General features: G+C 50.4%; 1 protein-coding gene across 12 annotated transcripts in view; it reads right to left on the bottom strand.

The window, feature by feature from the left end:
• LOC119394215 (poly(rC)-binding protein 3) overlaps positions 1–17,621 on the bottom strand; it is a 434,114-nt gene that overhangs the window by 150,020 nt on the left and 266,473 nt on the right. For 9 of the 12 annotated variants that reach the window (XM_049415707.1, XM_049415699.1, XM_049415705.1 and 6 more), the window contains one exon: positions 1,989–2,084. The gene's annotated coding sequence lies outside the window, so the exon portion shown is untranslated. Of the gene's footprint in view, positions 1–1,988; positions 2,092–17,621 lie in introns of all 12 variants that reach the window. The other 3 variants (XM_037661496.2, XM_037661497.2, XM_037661498.2) reach the window with 1 other exon arrangement.

The following is a 17,621-nucleotide window of genomic DNA, read 5'->3' as shown; positions in this document are numbered from 1 at the left end:
CGATGCGGTATATACACACGAGCGGCCGAGACGCATACCGACTTGGCAAGCGATTAGGGTGTTGGGATACTGATGGTAAGGACCAGGGTTCAATTGCCAAAGCAACAACGGGGTGGAAAAAACATTATTTCGCCCTTACCTGCATGGGAAATCATCCTTACGTTCTATTTCAAATATGTTTCTACCCGCGCTTCCTCAGCGGTCAACACTGCACTCCGCTTACGTCATCACTAAAATCGAACGGCCGTTATCAGGTAGATGATATGAGTAGAATAGAGCAAGCAAAAGTAAGAGCTATGTTATACTTCGGCCAAACTATCTCTTCTCAGTACCGCACAAGCAAAAGCGTCCCATTCTATATAAAGCGAGTATTCGAACCTCGATTCCACAGCGTTCACGAGCGGAACAGTAAAATTCCATTGGAACCTCTTGAAGGCATCAAAGGCAATGTCTACATTTACGCGACGCGCATCGGGTCATGCTCAATTTCCGCAACTTCGCTTGATCGAGCGACGACGGCCGCCCCTTGTTTGTCGCGCTCTGCTTTCTCCCGCGCAAAGAGATTGAGTTTCGTCTCGGACGCCTCTTGACTGATGGGCGCGTCAGTGTCAAAAAAGCGAGTTGCCCTTCAACGCGCCGCGGCATCTGTTGCGCTCGGTTTACGACGTGACCTCTGCGCGGCGCGATTTGGAAGGGACACTGGCGCTAGACCTCGATTAAGATTATACATACATCACTCCAACGAGTGCCGCGCATGCCTGGTGGTCATTAGAAAATTATTCGCTCGGCCAAAATCATAGCTCATCGACGCATATATGTTGGCTCCCCGTCATGCGCAAATGGTATAGCAGTACCTGTTGAATGCTAACTCTCGCTTGATTGACTCGTTACGTCACAAATAAAGCATAGTAAGCGATGTGCACGACGCGAATTAAAAGCTGAGAGCAAAAAAAAAAAAAAAAAAGGCGCTGTAATAGGACAACGGAAGTAATCGCAGCTACAGAAACCTCAAAGAATACCGTTCTGCTCGATGCCAGCATATAGACAGATACCTTAATGACCTCGCATACTGATGTGAAATAAGCGTACCAAAACGCGATCAAACTTAAGCAGAAGAACAACGGCTACTTCACAAATCGCGACGGGCTGTATAGTATACATTAGCAGCGCCTGCATAAACTAGACGCGAGCTGGTCTATAGTCAGCAATCGGGCTCAGCGAGCCCGAACTGAACCCGTGCTTGGAAATGCATTGGAAATCAGGTTTGGCCAGTCAATCCGACTAGCGCACAAAAGGTCGAGCGAATTCGTCTCGACCAGCTACAGCGCTTACACCAATTTAAATGTCTATTCTGGCCCCTTAAGCTGACTTCATCTTACTCTCTTCGATTTAAGTAAGCGCAGCATACGGTGATGCAGTGACGTTCCGTCCAGAAAACTTTCCCCTTTTCGGGGAATTTCCAGCCGTCATTTTGGGCGAAAGAGAAAACAAAAGGAATCCTCACGATGATGCAGGAAATTTCAAGAAAGGTGAAATTCCTCTACGATGACCAAAACATAGCGGTCACGGCGCGCTTTCAGCTTCTGGAATCGGTTCTGATGCATGCAGCACAGAAAGCATAGCCTTCGATTCGTTTCTGATAAATACATGGAGCGATTTCTCGTTGACTCCCGGTGTTAGGCTCGAAACCGTCATGTGCACAATGTAGTTACAGCGCATGAATTCCGAAGGCCATGCTCTTGTGTTGCGCAGGAGCGCAGGCGCAAGTCAATATTTTAACAGACGTAAACACGTCATACACGTGTGGGCGTGTGTGTGTCTAATTTTGCGCAGGAAAATATGCTGGGGGTTTTGTTCGAGGTGCGCGAGGGAAAATACCCTAAATGGGGAATTTTCATCTCGGAATGGGATTTCCTTCGGCGCAGTACGGAACATCACTGAGGTGTTGATATGACAGTAATGAAGTGACGTAGACGCAGGCCACTTACTCGGAGAATACTGCCCTGGAAGGGTCGAGTGGGCTTGCTCGCGAAGCCCACAGCGTCCTGGGGGAACGGCGGCGCTGCGAGTCTAGCTCGTGGGGGCTCGCACCTGAAAGAGCAAAACAAAAGGGTCAGCCGAGGCGGCTCATGTATATAAGCGATCACTATGCAAGACGACACCGCGTCACGGCCGACATCCACGCGAAATGTCACAAAAGGGGCGGCACGCGTTATTATTACGATTGACCAAAGACCAAGCGAGATGAGCACCGTACGCGAAAGTGTACAGACGGGTCCACTGTTGAAGGGAACACTTGCGTGCAGGGCATGTTCGGATTTCGCTCTCTTGCAAAAGCATAGTGGCTTGGATTTGCATAACACTACTGGTGGTTGACAGTTGCGGCTCTTTTTCACAGAACAGTGCCATGCACGAACGAAGTTTCCCCGTCCACTTGCCCTTAGGGGGCCAGCAACATGAAGGGTGCTCATTCGAGTGTTCCTTTTAACAGTGGACCGTGCTGTACATTAGTAGGCGAATACCGTAACTGCGCATTGGTTGTGGGATCCATCAATCACTCAGAATGCACGAAGTGTGCAGAATTGGCCGGCTTCTAAGGTACGACTTTCTTTCAGAGGCTGTCTTCCGTCTTTCTTAACCCTCCTCCTTTTCTTTTCACAGGTATCCCATAGCTGAGTTGGCCGGTCACTAGGAAACAACCAATAAAAAAAAAAGCGATTTCAAAACCCCGCTTCGCATGTGACGTATAGAGAGAGAGAGAGAGAGATAACTGGGAAAACGCACCCGCGCTGCACATTCGAATCACGACGTCGCCTACTGATGCAGCGGCGACGATTAATGCGCGCACGGCGCGCGGGGAAGGCCACCGTATAAGACGTTACCGTCGCTGGTGCGCGGCGGCGGCCGAAAATATTGAGAAACTCGGTGAGCCCGCCCGGCCCTTAATAGACCTCGCCGGCTCGTAATCGTTTCCAGGGACGGCAGCGGGCATTAAGAATGCCCGCGCAGAGCCGCGCGCCACGGGGGTGAGAGCGGAAGGGCAATTCGCCATCGGCCGCCGCGGAAGTGCGGGCATCGGCGTGCCTGCGGTGGCATCAAGCCGATTCCGCGGTTCCTCGCCGCCGCTGAAAGAACTCCGCTGCCGCCGTCATTCTCGCTATAGGTCTGTCGCTCCACTGAGACCGCCTCCCCCTTATGCGCGCCGTCCCTTTTCGCTCGAACCCGCACCGCCCCCCTTTATATCCCTGGCCCGCTTTTCGGGTCCGCAATCACCGCTTCAGGAATTCCCGATTGCCCGGCTTCCCGCGCCAACGCGCGGCCTGCTGTCCTAAGCAGGCGCCGCGGAAGCTTGCGCGTGTTGTCCCCATCAACCCGCACCCGCCGCCTATAGGCTCGAGCTGCGGGAAAGTAATCTGTGGCGCGAGTAATGAGTTCAACACAACGCCTTTCTTCTCTGTATACTTGTCGCGCCAGCGACGACTATGTAGACGTTCTGAAAGAAAGCGCGCGAGATGAGTCTTTTAAATGCGATAACCAGTATAAAGACGATTACTTATTTTAATGTCATTGCAGCGTCAACTGCAAGCTTCTCTCTCTCTCTCTCTCTCTCTCTCTCTCACACACACACACACACACACACACACACACACACACACACACACACACACACACACACACACACACACACACACACACACACACACACACACACACACACACACACACACACACACACACACACACACACACACACACACCGTATTTGACACCCCGATGTCAAATTGGAACAACGCCTACGCTATCTCACTCCACTCGCGTTACGAGAGGGCTGTCATTTCAAGTTCTTTAGGTTATGTTTCTACATATACTCCACAGTGCGCAAGATTGGGATGCCATGGTGTGCAACGGAAAATTAGCTGGCCAGCGGGTGCTGGGCCCATCGTGCACGGGACGTGGCGGCAGCCGTTGCGGCTCATAACTGAGGGCCCCACCGGACGTCTTTCCAATGATTTCAATAAAAAAATCACATTTTTGCGGCAAGGAGGCGGCAGTGAATGCGACAGCAACAAGATGAAACGCTATACGAAGGCCAGCCGCCAACTACTTTAGCATCGGCCGATATCGCGTAATTCAACAAAACGCTGGCGTAAGGAAGCGTGGCCGCTGAAGCAACAAGCGAAGGGCCCTTCCTGCTGTCTATCGCTTCAACACAAGCTGAACGGTGAGAAGACAACACGTACAAATGCATGAGCCTTCTGCTGGTCCCCGTCAAGATAAGGCGCGCGCGACCGCGCCCGATCGCTCGAAGTACGCAGTTCCTGCCGGGGCCACACAGTCGGCCGGCGCGTTTCCCTTCTGCCTGAGCCGAGATCGTCGGCTACCCTCGCACGCTTTCACTCGCACACCGAACACATACGACGCAGGGGAAGATGTCGTCGTCCTTGCACTTTATACGCAAACTCAAGGCGACGGCAAAAATAAGCATGGATATTCTACGTAATTGCTATCACAATAAAAATCTATCTGTCTGTTTCTCCATCTCTGTCTCTGAAGCTGCGTGTTCGTCCCTGAAGCAGGAGCAGCGGAGTACCGTACTCACTGCGCGAGGTGAACATATAGTTAGAAAAAAAAAAAAGACTTGGAGAGCGCTTGAGCTTCGCCTTCAAGAGTAGAACGCGATAGCGTAATCGGGCCCCGTTCGCATCGCCTTCTCAATTGCTAGCTGGCTTCGGTTCTCGGCGAGTGCGTCAACCATGCCTCAAAGGAAACGAACGACTGTGCGCGTGACATTGCCCGTTTCAAACTATGCTAGAACACAAGTACGCTAGAGTAACACAAGTAACTATGCTAGAGCACGAACTATCCTAGAATACAAGTACAGTTGCTATGCGCCCACTACGCCATAATTCTTCCTTTTGTGAATCAGCGAAGGGCCCACTACGCGCCCGTAAGGCAACACGCGAACCTACGCAGCTGATCGCTTTGTGCAATGCTTTTCCTGATGATGATGACTAAACATGCCTGAGCGCTTTGTAATGGGTGGGCCTTCAAAACACCCAATCATTGCGCAATTCACATGTTTTCACGCCTGGTGCTATCTTACGCTTCTGCCACGCAATATTACACGCGTAAGGAGACTCCTCCCATTACATGACATTGTTATAGAGGTTTTATTTTTTTCCGAATCAGTTTCAAGCCGTGGCGGAGCTCTGTGGTAGAACATATGCTTGTTACGCAAAAGGCCTGTGTTCGATTCTCCATCGAATCGAAGATTTTTGTTATATATTTTTATTTGCATCTTTCTTGGTTTCTCGCTCACGGACAACGCTTATTTTTCGATCACAACCAACGACGCCGACACCGACACCGGTATTTCTGCGAAATGAGCTCTTTAACGCTGTCGCGTTAAAAGAGGAGGCCATGGGAGCGGTGCCCATTATTTGCGTCAGACAAGGTGACGCGGTATTCGCTGTATTTGTATTTTTCCTTCTTAATACCTCTGTCTGTCGTGCCGACAGACAGAGGTATTGTCGGCACGACAGATCTCAAATTCTGCCTTTAAGTTCTATCATCTCAAATCACGAGGACCAATAAAAACTGATAATGCGTTTTAGAGAAAACTTGCCGATACTTACTGAGACAATCATTTCACGACAGGACGATTCCAAAGCATGCAGCACACAGGTTTTCTATCGTAAAGTGTACTTTTTTTTTTCACCCTTTTAGCCGGTCACCTGCTGCAAAGCAATAACAGCGTGTGGACCGTTTTACCAATTCCCACCGTAGAAACAAAAGCACCACTCAGGTAACCCGAATATATCTATATATACATATGGATAAATACAAAAAAATGAAGCACTCGGATGCGTACATATAGGTATATACGCACACCTGCTATCTATCCTCCTCTGTCTACGCCTGCCAACTTATTGCTTGTCTCGCTACTTACCACCGTCGGGTGCCCGAAAGCTGCAAGCACAAAAGCCGCGCCGCTACGATTTTGCATATATAATACATCCGCGCGCGCGCCGCTTCCGAAGACGGTGACTGCGCGACACGGTAATCAAAATGCGCGGGAGCTGAAAATCAGGCGGGAAGAAAGTGGCATCGCTGCTCCCGCCGAGCACGAGACGACGACGTTGCGATGCCATACACACAGAGAGAGAGAGAGAGAGAGAAAGAGAGAGGGGGGAGGCGAAAGTTCGCGACAGAGACGGCGTACCCCCACTTTTCTTTTTCCCCAAAGCAAACACAAGGGGCGATGGGGACGGTGGTCGTGATTAAAGGCAGACGGCGAAAAGAGCTGATACAATTCTCCCTTTCATTCCATATTTTCCGCTGGAACTGTTTCAGAATTCCTTAGCGAGTGGCTCGAACTATGTGAACATGTCTCAGCGACAAAGGCGGGAGGGGTGGGGGCAACAAAACAGAAAGAAAGAAAGAAAGAAAGAAAGAAAGAAAGAAAGAAAGAAAGAAGAAAGAAAGAAAGAAAGAAAGAAAGAAAGAAAGAAAGGAAGAAAGAAAGAAAGAACGCATACGAACGGCTGGAAGGAGCTATACATAGGGAGAGAAGGACACAATGGCGGGGAGGGGGGCAGAAGGTTAGTGGAAACGGGATGCGACGTGTGGGCGAGGGGGGGGGGGGGCTTAAGGCGAAGAAAGATAAAAGAACCCCCTCCCCCTTCCGCCCCCCAACCGACGACAGACAGAAACTTTCATCGTAGCGGCGCGCAAGGCGAGCGGGGGCACGCACGATACATATTTTCTTCAGCCGGAGACAAAAAGGAATTTTCCGATTATACCTCTCATATCTGCGTGCGTCGCATTTCCGAACGGTTTCGTGATTACCTTGGCGATTTGATGACCCAGTACGTTAGCTGGTTTATTTATTTATTTTTATTTGAGCTTCTCGCATGTGTGCCTCTTTCTCCTCTTTCTGTACGTCGTGTGCTCTGCGCGTATGAGTGTGCGCGGAGTGTTCTCGCTTATTATTTTTTTTTCCTCCCTTCCGCGAACGCATCTCTCGGCCGCAGTCCTTTTGTGGCCGGACCACAATGGTAGCGAGAGCGAAACAGCAACGGCATTCGCAAAGAAACTTGTGCCACGTATGTAGCGTCGTGAAAAAAAAAAAAAAAAAACAAAAGAAGTATCAATAAGGAAAGAAAGAAGTGACAGTAAGCGAGCCAACTCTCCAATGCAGCGCACCTTCCTTCCATAGAATGGACTCCGGCAACGTGCGGAGGAACGTTCGATAGAAAATAATTAGAAAGGTCGAAACAGACTAGAAGGATCGCTAGACGAACTATACGCAAGCACGGCACAACAGAAAAAAAAAAGAAAAAAAGAAAAAGAAACAGTACTCGAGAGGGCGCCCTTTTTCCAACTAGCTTAAAAACTCGGCTGTCTCGAAACTTTTCATTAAATTGTTTTTTTAAAGGATTTACTAAATGGACGCGGATTAAAGAGAGGAAATGAACCGCAACTCAGAGTTACAAAAAATAAAATTTTAATACATGACGATCGTTTTCCTCAATCTTCGTCCCTTCACAGCAACACCGCTTCTCCTTCCGTTTCTTTTCTTTCCATTTTTTTTTTGTTTGTTTTCTGATCACCTTTTCGGAGAACGGCAATTCCAATCGGATAGTTCAGCTTCATTGCGCACCTCGACGTGCGTACGTGTGTGTGTGTGTGTGTGGCTGGGCGCGCGCGTTTTTGCACGAACACGGAGCTTCGCGAGTGGAAGACGAAATAAAGGGCACATTACGTTACACAAGTCGATTCCGGCGGGGGTTTCAGTCTCCGCGCTCGGAAAGCAATCAGAATTGTGTGTTCGCCGCTACAAATGATATCAAAAAACTTGAGGATATAATACCTCGGACGAAGAACTAACTGCACGTCGGAGTCCAGGAGAAAACCGCTCCACCGTATGCCGCCGTCAGTATGAGCCACGAGATCCGGCGGTGCCTTATTAAATTCTCCGCTTCAACCGTCCGCCATATAACGCGCTTATGGGTACGCCAATTATGCCATAATGGAGTGACCAGTGCGGAGGAAAGCGATTCGGCGAGAGCTCAACTCGTCGACCATATTATTGTGACCGCAGTTTTCGCGCTTAAACTTTTTAAATTTTCAACATTCCACGAACAAATCACTCAACCGTTGCCAATCAGCCAAATAACATAACAGATAAAAAAGAGAGAGAGAGAGAGGCTTAGACTAGCACGTTCACAGCGAAACGTGAACGCATTGCTTACGTAGAGAGGCAACGGTGACACCAATGTGCATGCTCCGCGAGCCATTTAGTTTCTGCGGTTTAACGTCAATTGGAAATTTTAGTGTGCCCGTGGACTTCTTAGTGCTTACGTTTTTATGGGTTACCGGAGAAGTATATACGTGATGGCAACACTAGATACGACGCCTGATCATGGAAAACTGAACCAGAGAAACACCAAGCTAATATTGCAAGTGACTTACTTACATGCTTTAGCTAAATTATGGTGTAAGGCATTGCCAGTTAGATTAATTATTTGATTGATTGATGACTTATACAAAAACTTTTGTGGCCTAATACATTAAAGCCACGGTCCGACTACGATGCGGAAAACCCTACAGTGGGAGACTCCGAGTTATATTCATTACCATGCACGCAGTTCTATGACGCGCACCTACAGGTCGATGCATGCCAGGTTTCTTTCTGCATTTCCACCCGTATCTCAATGCAGTCGGGATGTAAGCATGTAGCAACCTCGATCACGAACTCAGTATCGCAAACGCCCAAAGTCAATAAGCTACGCGTACCAACATACCAAAGCAGGGTTCTCTCGTAAGTCCGTCGACGTAAACAAAACTACCTCTCCCGAGTCGCACCGACGGGCGAGGTTAATTAAAGGTCGAAGGAATGCCACGCAAAACAAGTGGCAAACGCGGAACAGTACACACACGGACATTACGCGACCGGGTCGGCGTGGGATTTAGGGGCTATACAAGGACGACTTTCACCGGCGGTGAGGGTGCGGCGCGGAGGGTTACGACCCTATGCGTACGCGTCCAAACGTCGGCGGATCGGCCGTACTGGAGGAGTTGGTTTCGAGACCGCGTCGTATAACGCGAACGGCGTCGTCGTCGTCAATTTGTGGAGCACAGCTCGCGCGATAGTCGGCCGATTCGAGCGCGCTCGAGACGGCCCGACGAAGAGAAGGCACTTTTTCTTTTGCTTTTCATTCTGCAGCGTCGTGTACCCTGAAAGTGCTAATCCGATGGCGCGCGCGCGGCGATCGTAATGCAATTAAGCCCACGACTAACGAGGTTACCTTAGCCGTGGCCGGTCGGCGACTTTTTGTTCGCGCGCGGCGAGCCCGCCTGTGTGTAGTAGGTCTTCATTACGCTACCATGCGACCGGGGACCACCGGCCTACAATCTAAACCGCGGATATACTAAAGCGACGCGCGTGTAAAACCGAAACGTCCGATGTTGCCGCTGGGAGACAAAAAGAAAAAAAAAAGAAGAACCTCAGAATTGAGGGGCACTCTGAAGGCAGTACCGAGTGAAGAGATCGGCAGTAACTAAGGCCCCCCTAAAAAAACGAAAAAGAGAAAATAAACGAAAATAACAGGCGACTTCACGATTCACGTTTTCGATTACGTTTAATCGCTGTTTCGGTACAATTATCTCTATTGAAGATTCTTCTTAGTTCACGATTTCTGTAATCACAAAACCGTTCACATTCTATTGTGTTTCCTTCTTGCTCCTTCTATACGTCTGTGAGAGAGATTAAACGAAATTCGCATACTTAAGAAGCAACCACGCGATTGAGAAACGCGTTAAAAAGGCAAGCAGGTGAGTCGTTACTATTGGTTGAATTACAGTTTCAGAGCCAGGGGATTAACGAATAAGGTTCCGCGCTCTCGCACTTTCGGTATTTCGCGGGAAAAAAAAAATGTGGCCGCGCGAGAAAGTTAACCGCTCTGCATACTTCACAGCGGTTTTCCGTTCACTTTCTCAACATAAAGAAACGCAGCTGAAACTCTTATGTTTTCGTATTTAGCCGAGTCATAACAACGGCGTGGCAATTTGAAGGGCGACCGGGCGTGAGGTGATTAAAAAATTCAAAAAATGTAATTTGCCAGCTCTCACCCGCACAAGAAGAGCTAGCTAGGACGGAGAAAAAGAAGCGAGGAGAGAGGAACGGTAAAAACACGTTTTTCAAGCGAGCCATGGATGGACGGCTCGACGTTATTGCGTTCTGCCGTCAAACCACCGCCACACGGGGGCACACGGCGCGCTTCGAATGAATGACCCAAAAGGGAGCACCGACGAGAACCTGGGAGAGGAAACTTGCAGTCGCAACAAAAACAACAACCTTAGCAGGATACAGGTAGCAACACGACTTTTAGGGAGCGTGGAAGCGTGTTTTTCTTCTCGTTTTTTTTTTTGTTTTTGCACAGCATTACGAAAGTTGAACTTTTTAAGACTCATGCGCCTGCCTTCCGCCGAGATAACACTTTTCAGGCTCGAACGACGCGGGCATCCGAATCCTGACGGATGCGCAGGAAAGAAGGAAAGCGGGGGAGAATGGAAACGGTGTGTCTACCAATAACGGCCGATGATTTGCTGCGTCCCATCGCTCGCGCCCACGCACCGTGAGCAGCGCGTGGCTAACGCACAAGCCGAGCGAAGCCGGATTTCGGAACTCGGACGCCGACCACGCGAGGCCTTCGATACGGCTGTAGAGAAAAAAAGGGCGCATCAAGACATCCGTGGAACTACGCTCGCCCTTCTTCAAATGGCTGGAAGAACGTCCGTTCTCCGTTGCGCGCTCTGAATTGCACCGTCACACGCGGCATCGTCGGTGAGCCGCGGTATACTCCATGAATTGGTAAACAACCCCGTGGTGCTATTCGCGTGTATATACGGCTATAGTACTCGTGCGAGCGTCCCATCTCGCTGCCCAGCGGATGTACGGAGACGCCACGCACGCACGCTCACATATATAGAATGCCGAAAGCACGGTTCCTTCTCCCCGCGGTCTTTACGAGGGGAGGCGGGTGGTGGTGGTGGTGGTGGTGGTGGTGGTGGTGGGGGGGGGGGGGGGGGGGCACCGGAAATAAACGATCGGCGTGAGCCAGTGAGAGAAGAAATGAGGCGGGAAGACTCTGGCAGTTGTCCATATACGGAGCTATGCTTGGTTTCGAACCATGAGGAAGTAAAGTGAAGGAAACACAGTAAAGGGTTCGCTTTGCTGTGTCACGGTCCCACTATCGGCGCGCGCGTCGCGCCTGCTCTCTAGTTCGGCCGTGGCTTTGTATTCCCAAACGTATACCAACATCAGCGGTGGTGAAGCGCTAGAGCGTACGTCTCCAATGTGGGAGGTATCGGGTTCGATTCCCAGCGCAACAACGCACCCGCCGGTTTTTCCAATGGGGAGAGATTTAGCCCGACCTAGCGGCCGGTGGTGTGCGTAGTCGTATTTTGGAAAGCTGGGCTCTCATTTGCGAACTCCTCTGTCATTCACTCTCCTTGCCCATCTATCCCTTCGAGAATGTGCTTGGCATGTCTGGGGCGTCGCCTCCACTCCGGTATATGGAAGGCTGGACGTGTGACACCAAAATGTGATTTCACTTTTCCGCGCCAACAGACGCATATAGCGACACATCTGCCGTCTCCGCCCGGTTTTTTCGACTACAGCAGCAATGACTTTCTCGGTTAACAAAAAGCAGAAACGGGATCCCAATACTTGCAGCAACACTTGCCCTGAAAATGATGGCGCAAGCATAATACGAAACCGCAACATGTGATCTCAAACGCAGCTACCTGGGAAATAGCGTAGATAAATATGCGCAGCTTCCCACCAGGATTATTCATGAGTACGTGGAAGTCGAGTGAGAGAGATAACAAATGGTGTGATATGGGCGAGGGAGTGCATAGTTAAAGAAACGTCCGAAGAATAACCGCGAACCAGCAAGCTCAGCTCGGCGGTAACTATGTATTCAGAGAGCGGTATCACGCACGGTTTAACGTCTGGCAGCCACATCCAAACATAAAGCACCCTCGCATGCCGATGTCAGTGAATAGCGCAGAAGAAAAGCGCGCGGGAGGAAACTTTGTTCAAAGGGAGCGGCCGCCCACGCTCACGCACTTACGCAACCGACACGCGCGCTCGGAGCAAGTTGGGCACACGGTGAACTCTCACTTTCTTTCTCTGCAACTAACACAATCGCGTTTCGACGCACAACTCAGCAGAAGGGGGACTCGACGAGGATAGCAAGCAGCGCCAGCAGCCGACTCTGCGGGAAAAACGCAAGACGCGGACGCGGCGGGAGCCGATGCCGCTTGCTGGTCGGCACCTGAGCTGGCTGCGAAATTAGCGAGCGCGGCACGAGGCAGAACGGTAAGCAAGCTGCTGCTGCTGCTGGCACCGCGGCGGCTCGCCTTGCATGGAGAGCAGCGTATCGCGCGCTCGCAACGCGAAACCACGACCCCCCGGTTGAAACGTGCCCGGCCTAGCCAAAACAGTCCGCGGACACCAGCCGTGAGCTCATAAAAAATACGCTCGCGGCGTGATGCCCTCGTGTTTCTGCAGTTTCGTTTTGCCATAACGTCCAGTACTTTCTCTCTTTCTTCATTTTTTTAGATGCATCACCTCTGTATGTTTCGTTTTTATCGCTACGCAGGCGGCAAATGTGGCCGTAAGCGAGCCGCTAGCGACCGAATGCCGACGTAGGGGTAAGAGACGGTACGCACGCACGCACGCACGCACGCACGCGCGCACACACACACACACACACACACGCACACACACAAATGGTTTGGGCATTGCAGAACCACGCCGTGTTGTCTAGTAAGCTAGGCACTCGCCGCACTGAATCGGTGTCAGTTACTAAGACGACGGGGCGTTTCCATTATCTACTCTCTTCTCGTCGAGGTCTCGTTCACAGCGAGAACGGCTAGCGTAACGTTTCCGTTGACTCGTTCATTCGTTCACTGCTGCTCCTCTTGAATGGAATACAATCGCTTTCCAACGACTACCTCAGTTTAAAGAGACAATCCGAGGCAGCTGTGGTGTCCACGAGATAAAATACCTAAAAAGCATCACGCGTTCCAAGAAAGAGGAGAACAATTTTCTTTAAGGCGCGCGTATCAGGATATCGAAATCATGCTCAATGTTCGGAAAGTTCAAACGCAGAAAGAGAGGGTAGCATAAGCACTTGCATTGTACCCGTCATTGTGATATTGATAACGTTGTGATATTGTGACGTTGATAAACTCGGTATTATATATTACACCTCCCACGACTTGGCAAAAATATATCGGTTAGCCGTGCTGATTTCAGTCTTAGTAAATGGTTTCCCCTCAACATGACGCAAACCAATTTTCTTCTCTAGAAACATCGGGGAGGGACGCAGCTGAACAAAAGTTTATATACATTCATAGAGGCTGTTTCGGTTACACGGTTAACCAGAAGAAAACGCATCAAAGCGCGTTGTGTTCGCGCAGCAATCGTAAAGAAATAAGATTAAAGCTAGAACGTGAAAACACGTACAGGCTGTTTCACACTTAGGGGAAAACTCTGAGCACGCTGCAAAGCGCTCAGAGTTTTCCCTTAAGTGTAAAACAGCCTGTACATCTGAAATTTTCACAGGTAGCTGAGTAAGCGCTGAAAAAAAAAAGAAAAAAAAAAGCCAACGGTGTTCAAAAATAGCGAGCGAAGAAGCGAGCAGGGCGGGTAGCGAAGGACAAAATGATATACTGATTTCGCGGGCGCGCGCTAAGCAAGTAACACACCGCGGAGCGCGGCGCGAGACATCATTATGTGCGACGACATTGACGCCCACGTGAGCGTATGTGTGTGTGCGTTTGTACACGACAGGACGTGCCGCACGCTACCTGTCTCCTCGGATCCGTCGAGCCGCGCGGGCACGGCGCCAGGAACGCGTCAAGTTCTTCTGACGCCTTCTGATGCAGCATCCGACTCCCTCCCCCCCCCCTCCCCCCCCTCTTCTCCATCCCGCATTTCCCGCCTTGGAACGTCTTGTTTCTGCTTCCTTCCTTCTCACACCGCGCGGATTGCTCACCCGACAAGACACGGCCATGCGCGCTGATGGCGCACCTGGTCAATTTAAAGCTACTAAGAAAGGGGGGCAACTAGCGCTCCACACTCCCAGCGCGGCAGCTTCTCGACCTTGCTCGAAACTGCTATGATTAAACCACCACTCAGAGCCGCTCTGCATTCTCTCATAGCGTTTTCACCTTTTCTTTCTTTCTTCATAGCCATCCTTTGGCGGACAACGATTCCCAAGAGCGGCAGCGTACCGCCGCTCAACCCACCGGCGCTGGCCGCGCCCCACTTGAACCCTCGTTTCGGGCGCGCAACGATGACGCGGAGTTGCGGAGAGAAGTCGCATGCGCCCGCAAATCCCTTGCCAATCGTTGCAACACTGCCGGATGGGCGGCGATGAAGTTGGACAGGCGGAGGGCGCGCGCAGCTCTGTTTTTTGCATCGGCGCTCGTCCAAGGCTTCCGCGACCTTCTGCCATGCATCACCTCGCCTGGCGATGCGGCAACGCTCTCCGAGATAAGAATACGAACGAGAAAGGGAGAGCCGGTTGATTCTGACGTACGCGCGAGCGCTCATGCTTTAAAAGCGCGGAACACTATGTGGGGGCGGAAGACAAACGGAGTATGCATCCGTTTCGACGCTTGCCAAGTTTACGCCGCACCCTGCTTCGCGATGAACCTATTACGAGACCCACCACGAAGATGTGTTCGTCGCACTGCGACACACCACTGGCTGCGTACGCGATGATTGCAATCAAGAAAAGAAATTGGGGGACACTTAAGCTTCGCCTTTAAGAGTTGAACGCGATAGCGATATCCTGCCCCTAGTGCGCACTTCGAACACTACGAGTGTTTAAGAGAATGCGCGCACGAAGGTGTGTGCCTTATATAATGGGTAGCATGCTTTAAACCAGGAGCAATTATGCGCGAGAAACTTTTTCGAAGTTGCGATGCACCCACTACGTGGTCTTAAGGGAATACGCGCAGTAATGTGTGTGCCTTTTGTAATGGGTGGCTGTCTTTAAACCACCAAGTGGTTATGATATTGACATGGTGTGACGACCGATGGCAATCTACGCTTGTACCACGCAATATTACTGCGATATTACATCTCGTACTGTGACACCTATATACAGGACGCGTATTTTTGGGAAGCATGAAAGTTACTTTCAGTGCAGCTGTAACAGCTGTAAGCAGGCGCGTGGCTGTGTGGTAGAACACCTGCTTTCCACGCAGACGGCCTGGGTTCGATTCTCACTCGGACCCAACATTTTTATTATTTATTTTATTTGCAGCTTTTTCAATTTTTCGGTCACGGACAAGATGATGATTTTTCGCCCACAACCAACGGCGCCGACACCGACGCCGGAATTTCTGCGATACGAGCTCTTTAAGGCTATCGCGTTAAAATCGTGCGATGGAAGGCGCAGACGTGACTAAGTGGCATAGAGCCGTACTGCAATTGAGCACGCATGGGTATGCATATAAGGCCCACCTATGTGGCGAGTTGTATTAACTCATTTGCGACGTGCCCATACCTGCGCCGTCACGCACGCCTGCACGAGAAAAATCCACAAACATAGAAAGCGTATCAAGTGCTTAGCTGCGCGAGAATAAGCGGTGTACATGAATAATGAAGAGCGTAGGCAGCATAACTAAAGAAAGAGAACGTAACGGGTTGCTAGGCGGGCAGAACTACACACAGCAGCAGTCTGCGACACGCACTGCGCAGGTCACCCAGACTCAGATTACCGCGTCACATATTTGCGTCATTTAACCTGACATAAAGATACAGTCGTTCACGAAGTACAGCCATGTGGGAGACGCAGACGGGAAAAGATAGAGTGATAGCGGTTACATTTGACACATCCACCAGCGGTTCTGAGGCAGTTTTATATGCAATTGTAGCCTCACATGAAGCGCGAGAAACGGGGACACAAACTCTCGTTCTGTTTGGTGTTCTTTCCGTGCCCACGCTTTTAGCGGGGTATATATATATATATATATCATGCGAAGGACCCCCGTCACTGTCATTTCGGACCATTGTAACACAACATGCCCAATAATGCCTTCTAAAGTGCATCTCCTCACAACACCAATGTCATGCAGGCAAAGCACGCTTTACAGGCGTAAAGGGACGACTACAGCCCGGAACGCTCAATGAAAAACGCCGACGACTGTAGTGGTGGCTCTACACGTCGCAATATATACCTCGAGCCAGCACGACGCACGACCGCTGAAAAAAAAAAAAACCGGACAAGAAAGAGCGAACGCCTCCGACTCGCCTTGAATATGTCGGCCGCTTAAATTACGAGCGGCCGACTTCCCCGTTCACAACTCCCACAAACGCTTAGAGGAAGTTGAGTCTGACCCGTCTAGCGAACGTCTGGCGCCTGCAAATAATAACAATAAAAAAAGAAAAGCTTTCAGCGCTCGAACTGGACTGCCCAAGTTGGTTTCTGGAAATTATCTTTCGATTCCTTTTTTTTTTTCTTCTCCTTTTAGAATTTCGTATTCAGGGGAGCAAACGCTAGCAGACTTGCTTCAAAAGAACCATCTATCGTCCTCTGTTTGCTTGCTTTTGAGAACACTTCTCGGTGTAGATCAAGAGAAACGAAGGAGCGCGTCGACATACAGACGCAAATACACCGAGGTTTCCGAAAAAGAAGCAACACAGCAAAAAAAGAAAACAGACAATGAAAGAAGAGAGGGGAGAAACGACGAAAGGCGTCCAAACAAAAGAAAAAAAAAAGCTCAAGATGGAGGGGCTGCCGGCCAGCGAGAAGGAAGGGCCCGGGGCAAGGGGTCCCGCAAATGGCTCGGGTGGCCAACCGGGAAAGAGTCCAATGTTTTTATTACCGCCGGTGGATTAAGAAAAAACAGCTTCGGCTTCGACGACGCACCGGCGAGTCTGCGTTGCATCACGGCTTCCGACGATTCGCACTGCTGAGTAATCCGCCCTTCCTGACTCTTCTTCTATTTCTCTGAGACGCACTCTCCACAAAGGACAGGCTCCCATCGCGGGCAGGGGCGCACCTGATGGCCAGCGACAAAGTCGAGAAGCGGTGACAATGTTCCGACGCTGATGGATTCCATCTGTTGGCGGTTACGACGTGACAAAAACGGACGGTTCCCACGTGCGAATCGCTGGCCGGAACCTTCCAAGGCGTGACAGACTGACGCGGAGTGAAGCTAAAATAAAATCGGGCAGCTGACTGATGGCGAAACGAGATTGGTAGAGACGCGTAAAGCTGTAGCACGCAATCGGTGCTCGCGCCAGAAAAACGGCGCAGTTCCAAACAAAACAGTTAGCATTGGAAATCTGTCGACAGGAACGGTGGAAGGAGTAGAAGCTATACGGGCTGCAGCCATCAAATACTATGTTGACCAAGATTACGCAGGACTTCGACGTGGTCGAATTGGTTCATAGTTAATTGCGAAAAGCAGGGCGAAAAGACAAGGACGAAGACAAAGAACACAGGACAAGCGCCGACTATATCAATATAGCAAGGCTAATGCGATCCCCATCTCCACAGCACCTAGAAGACCGATGAGTCTAATGTGAT

The sequence above is a fragment of the Rhipicephalus sanguineus genome, chromosome 5 (assembly GCF_013339695.2).
Source record: "Rhipicephalus sanguineus isolate Rsan-2018 chromosome 5, BIME_Rsan_1.4, whole genome shotgun sequence".
Classification (NCBI taxonomy): Eukaryota; Metazoa; Arthropoda; class Arachnida; order Ixodida; family Ixodidae; genus Rhipicephalus; species Rhipicephalus sanguineus.
The sequence above is the reverse complement of the archived record's forward strand: the minus strand, read 5'-3'. Positions and strand labels throughout refer to the sequence as shown.